The following is a 13,443-nucleotide window of genomic DNA, read 5'->3' as shown; positions in this document are numbered from 1 at the left end:
CAGCATCTTTTATTGGAGGCCCAAGAGATATGTGGAAAAGGTATTTCGATGCGATGGCCTTAGTACAACAATTTGGATAGCCAGATCTCTTCATTACTATCATATGTAACCCTGAATGGAAAGAGATATTAGAAGAATTGCACCCATGCCAACTTCCACAAGACTGACCCGATCTTATAGCAATGGTTTTCAGAGCCAAGCTACATGACTTAAAAGATCAAGTCTTCAAGAAATTAGTGTTGGGCAAAGTCGCAACACATGTTCATGTTATAGAGTTCCAGAAAAGGGGTCTACCACATGCACATATATTAGTGATTCTACAGAAGGATTACAAGCTCACAAGTGTTGATCAATTTGATACAACTGTGTTAGCAGAGATACCAGAGAAAGATAGGTACCCAAACCTATACAATAAAGTCATCGAACACATGATGCATGGCCCATGTGGAGTTCTAAATAGTAGGAATGCATGTATGAGAAACAAAGTATGCCGGAACCGATGTCCCAGTCTATTCACAGAGCACACAATCCAAGGATGAGACTCATACCCCATATACAGGAGACGGAATATTGGGACACGAGCGAGGGTACGCAAGCAAATATTCGATAATAGGTGGGTAGTCCCTTATAATCCCTACATTTTTACAAGATATGACTATCACGTCAATGCGGAAATTTGCTCTGGACTGAAGGCAGTGAAATATCTCTACAAATATGTGTATAAGGGTCATGACAGGATATCATTCTCAATGATAAATGAGAACGGGCGATTCAGAGATGGAAGATGGGTCTTTGCACAAGAAGCAATATGACAAATTATTGAGTTCAACCTAAATGAGATGTATCCTCATGTTATGAACTTGTAGTATCCATTTTTAGTCTATCAATAATAATAAATACAAATACATGAATCAAGGCGAATAGTACAATAATCAATAAAAGGTTACGGAGTCCAAATACTCCAATAAAATCCAAGAACGACGAAAGAAGGAAGATCAAAATCAAAAGTAATATCGAGTTCGCGGAGCAAAATAAGTAACTAAATAGTCTTCATCTTCGGAGGCTTCATGCTCGCAAGTTCATGTATCCTTTCTTCCACATCCTTCAACGAGAAGGCTCTTTCATACGAATCATCTCCAACTTCGCGTTGTGCAACCATCATCGGTTTATATAATACATACAATGAAAGGAATGAGTTCCAACGAACTCGGTAAGGAACAAGCAATTCTCATATATATGTCAATACAATCCACGAATGCACATATGAAATGATATGGATGATATGCGAAATATGAATGCTACTAAGATCTAACTATGCAAGTCTCTAATAGCTGACATGCTTTAAGATATACACCAGCCCTCCTTTGGGTAAGTCTCATCACTCGATCCGGCAAGGGCGGTTACCTCTGTAGGGATCCTGGGCAAGGGTAAGTCCACACGGGCTCTCAAACCATGGCTGGGGTTAAGTCAACACTCTCTCACCACGACCATTGGCAATGAGTCGGCGCATGTCGGGGTTTCTAATCCAATGCAAGGTCATAATGGTAACATACTATATGAAGTCCGAGATACTTCCCCTATGGCACCAACCAACTCGGTTCGGTATCCTTCGCAACCTAGGAGTGTGAATCCTCACGGCTGGCTACCTCTGTTGGACTCCACTCCTTAACCCTATGGTCATCCACATATTATTGGGCGGATGCTCTCATGACTCCTCGCACACCCGGTCCGCTCCTTGGACTCCATGAGCCCAACCCTAACATATGCAACCCTACCATTACATGACCAATAGTGGACCACGAGTCTCCGCACGGCTGGTTACCGCTGTGGATGAAACATAGTCACGTCACCATTGTCACGGGTCACCCGGCTTCAATTCCCCTGCCGAAGGGTAATAGCATGTGGGGTACCTAGCCATGCAATTCTAGACTCCCTAAGTATGTCATCAAGTAATCATGATAGTCTTGGAGACATCGGCAGCATGTGTCCCATTCCACCCTTCGATATCCCAAGCCAAGATATCCCAAAGGAATACCCTTCCATCACAATCACACTACATCACTCTTTATCATATCATGAACAATGTCAATATCATAAAAGATGAAGTACATCAAGGAATACCACAAACAGCAGTATACAATAAGATTCACATGCTTTATACAATTACGCAAGATACATGATCAAAGAATAGTAAATAGAACAACGAAACATCATGTATATGTAATTGCATATAAATAAGAATGCATGTCCTTACCGAATTTAGTAGAAGTCCTCTAACTTGCAATCCAAAAACTATTATAAGACTTTTACTTGAAGCGAGAACACCTATATAGGGGTTACAAGAATATAAGGCCAGAGTCAAAACAAATCCAAAATCAAACTTACCGGCACGGACCGGCCGGTCGCTGGCCGGTCGCTTAGGTTGCGCCGCCACTAGTGACCGCCCCACGTGAGCTTCAATTCAAACTCGGCTTCGATTACTCGATTTCAATCCGGTTTTCGAGTAATCTCATCCTAAGTCTCGAATTAAACACTCCCTAAGCCAAAAGGGTAAGAGAAACAATCCCCTATCATCGTGGATTATCCCTAACCCTCTCCTTTATTGAATTTTCCATCTCACGAGCGGGGTTCTTTTGGTTATTCCATCTCACACGGATAAAAAAAAGGTAAAGAATAACCAAGGGGTAATCACGTGGCGAGGAAAAGGGGTAAACCAAACTAACGGAGATAAGAGAGTAGAGACAAGGGTTGTTCAATACCTCACACCAGCGGAGAAGAGAGCCGATCCTCCAAACCACCGGTCTCCAGACTCTTTCGGATCTTCCCCGCAGCCGTCTTAACTCCCAAATAAGAAATAACGAATAAAATAATCGTTAAAGAGACGGAGTTTGCCTTTTATAAAGTCGGGGCAAAATAGGGCAAAATCCCCGCGCCGGGCGGTCGCTTGGCCGTCGCTTGGTTTAATCAACCGCCACTGTCCCCCCCAGTATATTGCTATACAGGGTGCTTTGCTCATGGGGTTGAAGACCAGTACAACCAAACCCAAATGAGCATGGGGGAGATCATAGTCCGAAAATCAATCATAATAGGTTTGTAACAAGAGGTTGGGTTTCATCATAACATATGGCTCATGAAAGGTTATGATCACGGAAGAGAGGGAATGATTGTTATCAAAAAATAGCAGAAATCATAGGAAATCTAGTTTATGTTAACGAAACATTACCCATGAGGTTTCCCTCACTTGAAGGTTACGAGGTTTCCGAAAGATCATTCAAGGGTTTGGTTGGTTTCAAGAATCTATTAGCTGGGTTAAGATCATGATGATGATCATAGATCTCAAAGAATAGAATGAGATCATGGAATAGATGGTTGCAAGAATGCATCATCTTCTTCCGATCTCAAACAAGACAAGAACGAAGAAAGAATAATTAGAAATCCTAATTAGGTTAAACATGGATCATGAATAAAATATAGTGATCAAGTTTAGGTTAACACAAATATCACCCAAGGGAAAGAGAAACAACGAATGCACAATCTGCGGGTGTTGGGGAGTTTCCAACGGATAAAAGAACAATAGGGTTTCATATTGGTTACCTCTCATAGAGTTGGTTACCTCTCATGAGGTTACCCATAATTAATTCTCATAAAAACAACCCAAGATAGATAAAGGAAAATCTCATTAGTATTTCAAAATAAAGAATGGAATTAGAAAGGGTCTACTAATGAGAGAAATAGGTTCTCAATTAAAGTGAAGGGAAACAAATTCAAATCATACAATTAGGGATTTACTAACAAGAATCCGTGTATCCCACGAAAGACTAAGGAGATAAAGATTCACCCTTAGGGCAGGAATTTACAATCAAGAGGTTTTGGGGAGGGTCCAATGAATTAATAGAAAATAAAAGGGTTGCCAATTGTTCCAAAGAAAAACAGGATCAACTCCTCAATCTGGGACACAAGGGAAGGTCATGGTAATAATATGAGACTTTCCCCACAATAATAAAGATAGGTAGGAATTAGGGAAAGTATCATTAAGAGCTTTGGTGGAATCAAATTCAAGGATCATCGCCATATGGCTTCAAGATCATAGAGTGATTGGGGGATTCACTCTAGGGCTAAAAGAATTAAAGAAGAGGTCATTACGTAGTGTAATACCCTTCTCATGATCAGAAAATCAGTAGAGAAGAAAGAATGAATTAAAGAAGAACTTGAATACCAACATTTTAGAAGAGAACCGTGAGAAATCCTGCTTGGGGATCTTTCTTGGCTTCGAGGAGAGGTCTAGGGATCTTCCCACGTTCTCCCAAGGACTAGAACATAGTGGGGTGAAACACTGGGTTCCCCCTTTTAAATAGCACAAAGAGTTCAAGGTTACTAGGGTTTCCCCCCCACCCGCCTGTTGGTTGTTGGTTGCCAGGGAAGTTCAAGGTCTCCCATGCTATCAAGAGGTTTAGAAACATGGTGGGAATAGTTTACCACGAAATTAAAAGAAATAAAGCTTTTGAAAACCTTCAAAACAGATATTTACCAAATGCCACTGCCGCGCTTATTCAAAAATAGGGTTTAATGGGCTAAACTTCAATATTTTTGGTGGGCTTCTTCAACACATCATACTACTTACCTAGTATGGAGGGATGTCTTCAAACCAGGTCCAACTGCTTTGGTCCATCACCAAGTTCTTCTTCACAAATAACGTTCAACCCAAATCAAGTGGTTTCCATGGACACCATCATCAATATCCTGGGTTTTGGGTCAAACACCATATCTTCTACTGGTGGCCCACAAAGACATCTTCCTAAGATTTTCAAAGATAGAAAACTGAAATCACGGTCAAACTTCAAGTCAACATTAAATACCCGACTTCCGCCGTCGGGTTCCGCTAGATGTGGGTGTCACACCAAGGAAGCTAAAAGAATCAATTGGTCATGTCAATTCAGCCAATCCTATAGAAGGTGAACGTTTTTATCTAAGGCTACTCTTAAATCACATCAAAGGTCCCACTTCATTCGAAGACCTCCTGTGCATCAACGGCATAGAATATCATAGCTTAAAAGAGGTAGCCCAAAGAAGAGGTCTTCTTAAAAGTGATGATGCAATCTCAGAATATCTTACAGTAGCAACACATTTCCAGATGCCAAGAGTAATCCTAAAGCTTTTTGCACTACTACTTTGTGTGTTGTGAACCAGCAAATGTTTGGAGGTTATGGGATGAAAACATAGAAGTTATGTCTGAGGACTATAAGAATTAGGATGGCTTGCCTAACCACATCATGCTAGTGTGCAAAGATATCCGCAACCACCTACAAAGCATGGGCAAAAACATTAAAGACTATGAGCTATCATTGTTCGAAGACCAAGCTACCGAAGACCAAGAAAAGGAAATCAGAGATGAATATGCTATAAAATAAAAAAAAACTAAGTAGAAGACTATGAAGCTGTCCATAAATTGAACTCTGAACAGAAGGCAACTTTTACATTAATTCTACAGCATGGAACACAACAAGAATGCCATCTTCTTCATCAATGGTCTAGGAGGCACAGGGAAAACTTATTTATATAGAGCCCTTCTGGCAACCATAAGATCAAATGGACAGATTTCTCTAGCAACTGGGACATTAGGAATAGCTGCTGCTATAATGCCAGGGGGTAGAACAACACACTCGACATTTAAAATACCCATAAATATCAACGACACAACTATGTGTAGCTTCTCTAAACAAAGCAGCATAGTAGAGTTGATTTGTTAAGCAAAGTTAATTATTTGGGATGAAGCCCCAATGGCTAAACGACAAGCAATAGAAGCAGTAGAGCAAACCTTTCAAGACATTTTCGGCAGCAAAGACACCTTTGGAGGGAAAACAATTGTTTTTGGAGGTGATTTCCGACAAGTACTACCAATAGTACCTCGGGCTATCAAAGCAAAACAAGTGGATGCAAACTTAGTGAAGTCATATTTGTGGCACAAGATGATGAAGATACAACTCCGAACTAACATGAGAGCAAGAACATACCCAAACTTCAGCAACTTGATATTGAGGGTGGGAAATGGTGAAGAAGGAAGTAATTCAGATGGCCTAATTAACATACCAAATGAGATGTTGGTCCAACATTCAGAGGAAGCCTCGGGTGAAGATGAGCTAATAAAAGTAATGTTCCCATCACTACAACATGATGCACAGTCAGTCACATATATTAAAAATCTAGCAATCTTGGCAACCAAAAATGAATGGTCGATCGGATAAATGAGAAACTTATCCACCAATTCCTAGGAGATGCAGTAACATACTACGTCTTTGACACAGTGGTAGATGATGCAGAAACACAATACCCACAAGAGTTCCAAAACTCTCTAGCTCCTAATGGCCTTCCACCACATAAATTGGTCCTCAAGAAGTGCCCAATAATGCTGCTCCGCAATCTGGATCCAGCACATGGTGAATGCAACAACACAAGATTAATTTGCCGAGTCTTCAGGCCTAACTTAATAGTAGCTGAGATTACAACGGACCAATTTACATGGACTCTTGAGCCCCTACCAAGAATACCATTATGCCTGGTTGAAAATGAAGGATACCCATTCCACTTACAAAGAAAACAATTTCCCATAAGGCTATGCTTTGCAATGACTATCAACAAATCCCAAGGACAAACAATTCCATATGTAGGGATTTATCTACCCAACCAGTATTCTCGCATGGACAACTATATGTTGCACTGTCAAGAGGTATCTTCATGGCAATAAGAAAGGTCTTAATAAATAAATCAACTGTTAGAAAGGAGGACAAATGCTACACTAAGAACGTGGGTTTACAAAGAGGTCTTACTACAAGTTGAGTACGTGCCTTATTAAAAAAACAACTCCCAAACCCAAATTTAACAAGCTTTTTAGAACACTATTAGCAAACAAGAAAACTGAAGGAAGACATCTCTGATTTGGATGCAGGGAACGACAACAAAGACTATTACTTCTCAAAAACCACCAACTAGCAGACATGGAGAACAACACAAATATCAATTATAAATGAAAAGGAACTTCAACTAGCTACTCCAACACTTATCATTATAGCATGAATGGCAAAAACACTTTGCACAAGGGCCATAAACCTTCTCTAAAATGCCAAAATTGTTGTCTCAAATGTAAAAGGTATCTGTAACCTGCATTCTTCTTCCCTTTGTGGCTCTTGTCTCTTAGGCGGATTGGCTGATTGAATAAGTTATTTGTCAATTACCAGTGACGTGTTTAAGAGTAACAAACCTTCTTTCTACAACTTGTCATTATCTTAATTGCATTGTGATCAACTGAATCTGAATCGAAAGGTTAGACTTATTATATTTTACAAAATTGAGAATGACAATCTTTGGGGGTTCAAATTCCATAGGCTTACAATAGGATTTTATATTTTACAAAATTGAGAATGACACTTTTTGGGGGTTCAAATTCTATAGGCTTACAATAGGATTTAGAAATCCATAGTCAACAAATGGTAATTGAATAGTCTATTTTGATTGGATAATTTTAGGATGTTTGATCAAGTTTTAAATTGGAATTTTGAAACCATTTATAATCTTCCCTATGACCATCTAAGGTGTGTTCTATAAATTATGTGTGAAATACCAATTAGAAAATGAATTTCCCTATCCATGTCACAAATAAATCAACTAGTTCATCTCAAGAATCTAATGTGAATTAAAAAAAATGAGTGGTAATGGTTTCAAGATTAATCTCATGTTACTCTGTATAGTTGTAATTAATATTGTAACTATAAGGAATAAATAGAAACAATCAATAATTCAACATTGTTAAGTGATAAACAACATTAGGATTTCGATTTAATTAAAAAAAAAACCACTTATCTTTGATGAGTAATAATTATTTACATGATTATTATTGAATAGGCCAAATAAATACTTACAATTAATAATTTAGAAAACATGTAAAAATTGAGCGGAACTACAGAATAGCTGTTATTGAGTTGAGAATCAACTTTCTGCTCAACTATTTTTTATTAATACATTTGATTTACACGCCCTAACCTATAAACCATAATACAATAACATTTAAGATAAGTGAATCTTTGATGAGATCCACTTGATCATCTCCATCAAATGTAAGTCAACCATGAATGTGCACAGGGGAACACTGAGGCTGACAACAGCTACCAACCCAAACTTGCCCTTGTTTTCATGAGTTGGGTTTGTAGCAAACCCATTGCTTCAAATACGTACGTTACAATCATAATGCTTATAGTATCTCCTCCCACTGCATCAATTCTTAGCTGCTTGTTTATTCATCTTCGTCGTCTTCATCTCTTCAATTCATTTCCTTAATACTATCATGTTCTCATCCACTAACTTTCCCCTACTGCACCCACCACTCGAACTTCATTAATCTCCTTTTGCAGCAGCTATCATTTTGGATTCCGTGGCCGGGAATTGGTTCAACAAGGCTGTAGACGATAAGGAAGAAGCAAAGAGGAACCATTGACGGAGGAGGAAAACTTGTGAACCTTGGCTTTCTTTCTACACTTTCAGCGGGCGACATAAATAACACAATTCAAAGCTACACTAACACGGAATGGCACAACAACTATTACGGAGTAACAGAGAACATGACTTCTTTCTAATCAAATGTCCACTAGAAAAGGAATTCTCGTCTCCATGTCAGCACATTTATAACTGAGGTAAACCTTCTGCAGTTAAGATAGTCATTAGAGTTGAAGTAAGTGAGACATAAAGTAATGTATATAACAGACTAACACAAAACACTGATCTTTGATAAGTCACAATTATTTACATGAATATTTTTACCCTAAACTATATATTCATATAGTTGTATGGATATGTAGTTCTACATGCAACTACAAATCAAAGAAAAGAAATCATCCAAATGAAGCGACAACGTCAGTAGTTAATGGAATGAACAATTGTGTTTTCTTCACGAATGTATCTATAAATAAAACCGTTGAACCAAGAGGTGATGTTAAAGTGAACACAAAGAATAAAACAAAACTAGAATTCTATTGGAAAAAAACTAACTCTTTAAGACACTGCAAAGAAAGGCATTTAATTTGTGCATAATAAAGTGTGTTCAAATAATAGATTTTATTATTCATATACTTTTGATCATGATAAATACATCTTCGGCATGGATAACAATTCCTTTCTTACTACAACTATTTTCCTTCATTAGTATTACATCCTTCCAACAACTGTTCCTACAAATTAATAACTCATGATAATCTCATTCACTTTAATGCATGGTTCATTTCTTCAAACATATAATGAACAATTAGTAATATGTTAAGACTTCTTCATTCTGCATACTGTTTTATAATGATAAACACTATAGAAGTGGTTTGTAATAATGCTATTTGGAATTGATGAACATGGGTATCATCTCCTCAAATGCTATGATTCAAAGATGATTGTTATACAACAATTTCTACTAAATTATTATAATTTTGTAAAATTTACTCTTTATTATTATAAAAAAATGGAGAATGACATTAATCTTTCTGTATTTGTTACAGAAAACCATGCCAAGGTGTATTAGGGTACCCATGGCCATTAGGACGTCTAATGGTCAATGGTATGATTGATAATTTGCTCGTCTAAAGATGAATCCAGATAATAAAGGAGATGATATAATTTGTTTTGCAAATTTTATTATAAAATTTAATGAACATTTGTTGAAACTTGTTGAGGAATCTGCATGAATACTTGAACGGTTGTTGTAATCACAACACTTAGTCAGAAGCTGAAACGTACTAGAGGTATTTTCTTTAAGGTATTTAGACACCCCAATTTGTGCAATACGGATACTAAATGTGTCTTCACCCCAAGATCAGTTAGTTCAAACCTTTAAGGTTGCACCACAGAAAGGTTACTTAAGGTGTAATCAGGTTATGTTCAGTGCTTAATAGAATAACAACAAGGAGAGAAAGAGAGAAAATGAGGAAATTTAGTATCTAAAATAAACTCGAAAATAGGAAGGTACTTATCCAGCTGACATCCCTAAAGGAAAGTGCCTCTCTAATGGCATCTGCACGCTTTCACCCAACAGTGGGCTTTCCAGATTAGGGCCCATCACAAAATAGACCTTCCAGATCAAGGCCTATGACCCACGTCCCAAGTCTCAGGTCATATAGAATTATTAATATTAATTAATATATATCTATATAACCATGGCTGGGTCACAATATGATTTATGTTTGGTTCGCGTCGCACAAGGTTCGATCCTTGAGCCAAATTAATATTACATAGGCCCTTACCATATATAAATGAGATAATCAAGTCCTTTTAGCTCGATGTGGGACTAAAGTTTTCGTTATAAAACCATAGGGTAAAAGACATGATTAAAACATATATTTGTATAAAAATATAAAATAATAAACATGAAGTTTTAAACATAATTACAATAAAATTTCCAAGATATAATCTAAGAAGATGGCTTAATTACTAACTGATATAAAAAAATATATGACATTTAGGTCTGTGTTACCTATACCGACTAAGAAGGCTGCTCTAGAATCACTATGGAGAAAAATAAGTACAAATGGAAGTTATAGAAATCTTGTCTCCCTTGTTGCAAAGAAAGTTTCATGTGTTTTTTAAAGATTACCTACCCATTATCATGGAAGATGAACAATTTTGAGACAACGAAAGCTACCTAAAGTGAATTATAAGCTTCCATATAAACTAAATAACCAATTAATTAAATCTATCCTTGTAAGATATAAGGGAAATTAATTCCAATAAATGTACCTTGTATTTTTTCAGTATAAAATTGTTAATCTTAAATTTCAATATGCTATTGTTTCAGGAAACACTTGAATGTTTAAAATGGGTCACACTTTGTAATGTTTAAACATGAAAATGTTTGGTAAACACAAATAACATAAACTTACATTTGACGCCAACATAAATATCACAACCCCAACAAAACGTCACTAGATCACGTGCATCTGCATGTAATATTTTTTTAGTTATAAATAAAAGAACAAATTGCACACGTAGTCCAAAATGGAGGCTTTAAATTATTAATACTCTATTATATGTTTAAAAAAATATAGACTCTAAAATTAAATTTTCATTGAATACATTTGTTTAATTTATCACCAAAAATGGTTAAGTGACCGTTTATTATAAGATCATTTTAAAATTTCTATCTATCTAACTTAATAGTCGGTTGAGAAATCTTTTATGAAATTCAGAATTTCAAAAACTAATGATAATGGCCTCTCCAAGGTTGGTTGGACACCATTATCGAAAATTTCATCCATGTCAATGCCAATAATGGACACACAACTACCAGCAAACAACTGCTACTCAATGTCTGCTTTTCTAGGTGAACAAAATTAATGATATCATCACTGGATTATCCGTACAACGTGCGATTGGAGTCCACGACAGCGGAAAGACATATCATTTCTTAGCCGTCCGATTGGCATATATTTAGTTAAATACCCATCTAACGTTTTCAAAACCGAAACTTTCATGTGCGGCACAGTTACGTTAATTAATACGCCCGGAAGAAATAGAAACAAAAATTAGGAAGGATCGAGCTTCAGGACATGTACAGATGTTGAAATTTCAACCACTCATTACATCTCTTGTTAAAACAATGGATAGTTGAGTTCAAAATCTTGATTATATTTCGACCATCCAACGGTCGTTGTTCCCCATTTAATGTGAATTTAGAGCCTCACATAAAAGCTCGATGCTTTCTTCAATTCTCCCACAAAGAAACTCAAACTCAAAGGAGACGCTAAAATGGCAGAAGAATCTGCAACACAGAGGTCCATCGATCCTTACAAACAACTCAGAATCACCCTCAATCCAGATGGATCACTCACCCGAGTCAACATCTTTCCCAACTCGCCACCCTCCAGCGAAGATTCCGGTTCGGAGACATCCGACTCGGTCCTCTCCAAAGACATCCCTCTCAATCCCACCCACCAAAACCTGGCTCCGCCTCTTCCTCCCCACCGGCGCTTCCGTTTCCGGCTCAGCCACCGCTCGCGGTGGTCTTCCTCTCATTATTTACTTTCACGGTGGTGGTTTCATTCTCCTCAGCGCCGCTTCTCAGCCTTTCCACCTCTCATGTTGTCGCATGGCCCGTGAACTCCCTGCGGTGGTTGCTTCCGTAGAGTACCGTCTCGCTCCCGAGCACCGTCTCCCTGCGGCGTACGATGATGCGCTGGAAGCCATTCGGTGGGTCCAAGCACAAGCGTTGGACAGATCAAACGGTGATCCGTGGCTGAGGGACCACGTGGATTTCAGTTCGTGCTACCTTATGGGGAGTAGTGCCGGTGGAAATATTGTCTACCAGACTGCATTGAGCACCGTCGGATTAGAACTCGATCCGGTGAAGATCCAAGGGTTCGTAATGAACCAGCCGTACTTCGGTGGATTGGAGAGGACCGCATCAGAATTAAGGCTGAAAGATGACAAGATCGTGTCGCTGGCGTCCAATGATTTGATATGGGAACTTGCATTGCCAACCGGGTCTGACCGGAATAACGAGTATAGCAACCCGATGGTGAGACGGTTGGACCGGGTGGGTGAGGATGGTTTATCGAAACTGAAAAGGAAGAAGTGGTTGGTTAGGGGTTACGGTGGGGATCCATTGGTGGACCGGCAGAAAGAGGTGGCGGAGATGTTGGAGAGCTATGGGATGACGGTGGTGGGTCGGTTCGATGAAACCGGTTTTCATGGGATTGAGCTGTTTGACCCGGACAAGGCTCAGGCTTTGTTTGACCAGATTAAAGAGTTCGTTTGCCCGCCGGGAAGCACCGTTGGTGATTCTTCTCTGTAAACGAATTGTATCTCACTACTCTTTACGTTTTCAGGCGCTGCTGGCCTTTGGGGTTGGAAGGGTTCTTATGCATTTATGTATTTTGAGCTCACTTTAATAAGGAAAGTTTTAAATCTCATCCCTTGAGTTATTCCCAATATTAATGGTATCCCTTGAGTTATCCAATTTGTCAATTAAAACCCCTATTATATAGTGTAAGAGCAAATTGTTTCAGTTCCCCCAACATGAAAGCTTTTAAGGCTATGTGCTGTCTAAGGGCGAGATCGAAATCTCGATAGTTCGTTTTGTAAGTAGGTAAAAAGCGAAATAGATGGTCGAGGTCGAAATCTCGGTCGAGATAGTAGCACAGGGTTAAAAATCAGAGAGAAAAACCATTGAGGCTAGTACACATATTTACACTCCTAGTAAATCGTGACTTATACTTGTTATGTGCTTTGATCATTAAAAACACCTAGAATAGTTTAATTGGAAATGTGATCCCACTCTTGCCCTTAGGTTCCTAATTATTGAATTTGTTTTAAAACATCTTATTAATAAATCGGTTATGATTCGGTAAGTGTCAATATTAATTGCAGAAATCTTTTTTATAAAAAACGTAAGATGCAACAAATGACTTAGTCTATTTT

The 13,443-nt window shown here is 38.2% G+C and overlaps 1 pseudogene; it reads left to right on the top strand.

The window, feature by feature from the left end:
- Nucleotides 1-11,709: 11,709 nt before the first annotated feature.
- Nucleotides 11,710-13,018, top strand: LOC149011050 (putative carboxylesterase 8 pseudogene; annotated as a pseudogene).
- The last annotated feature ends 425 nt before the right edge of the window (nucleotides 13,019-13,443 follow it).

Source organism: Hakea prostrata, chromosome 7 (assembly GCF_041222555.1).
Source record: "Hakea prostrata isolate BN-2017 chromosome 7, UWA_Hpros_2, whole genome shotgun sequence".
Taxonomy (NCBI): Eukaryota; Viridiplantae; Streptophyta; class Magnoliopsida; order Proteales; family Proteaceae; genus Hakea; species Hakea prostrata.
Note: the sequence above shows the minus strand (reverse complement) of the source record. Positions and strands in the feature narration are given on the sequence as shown.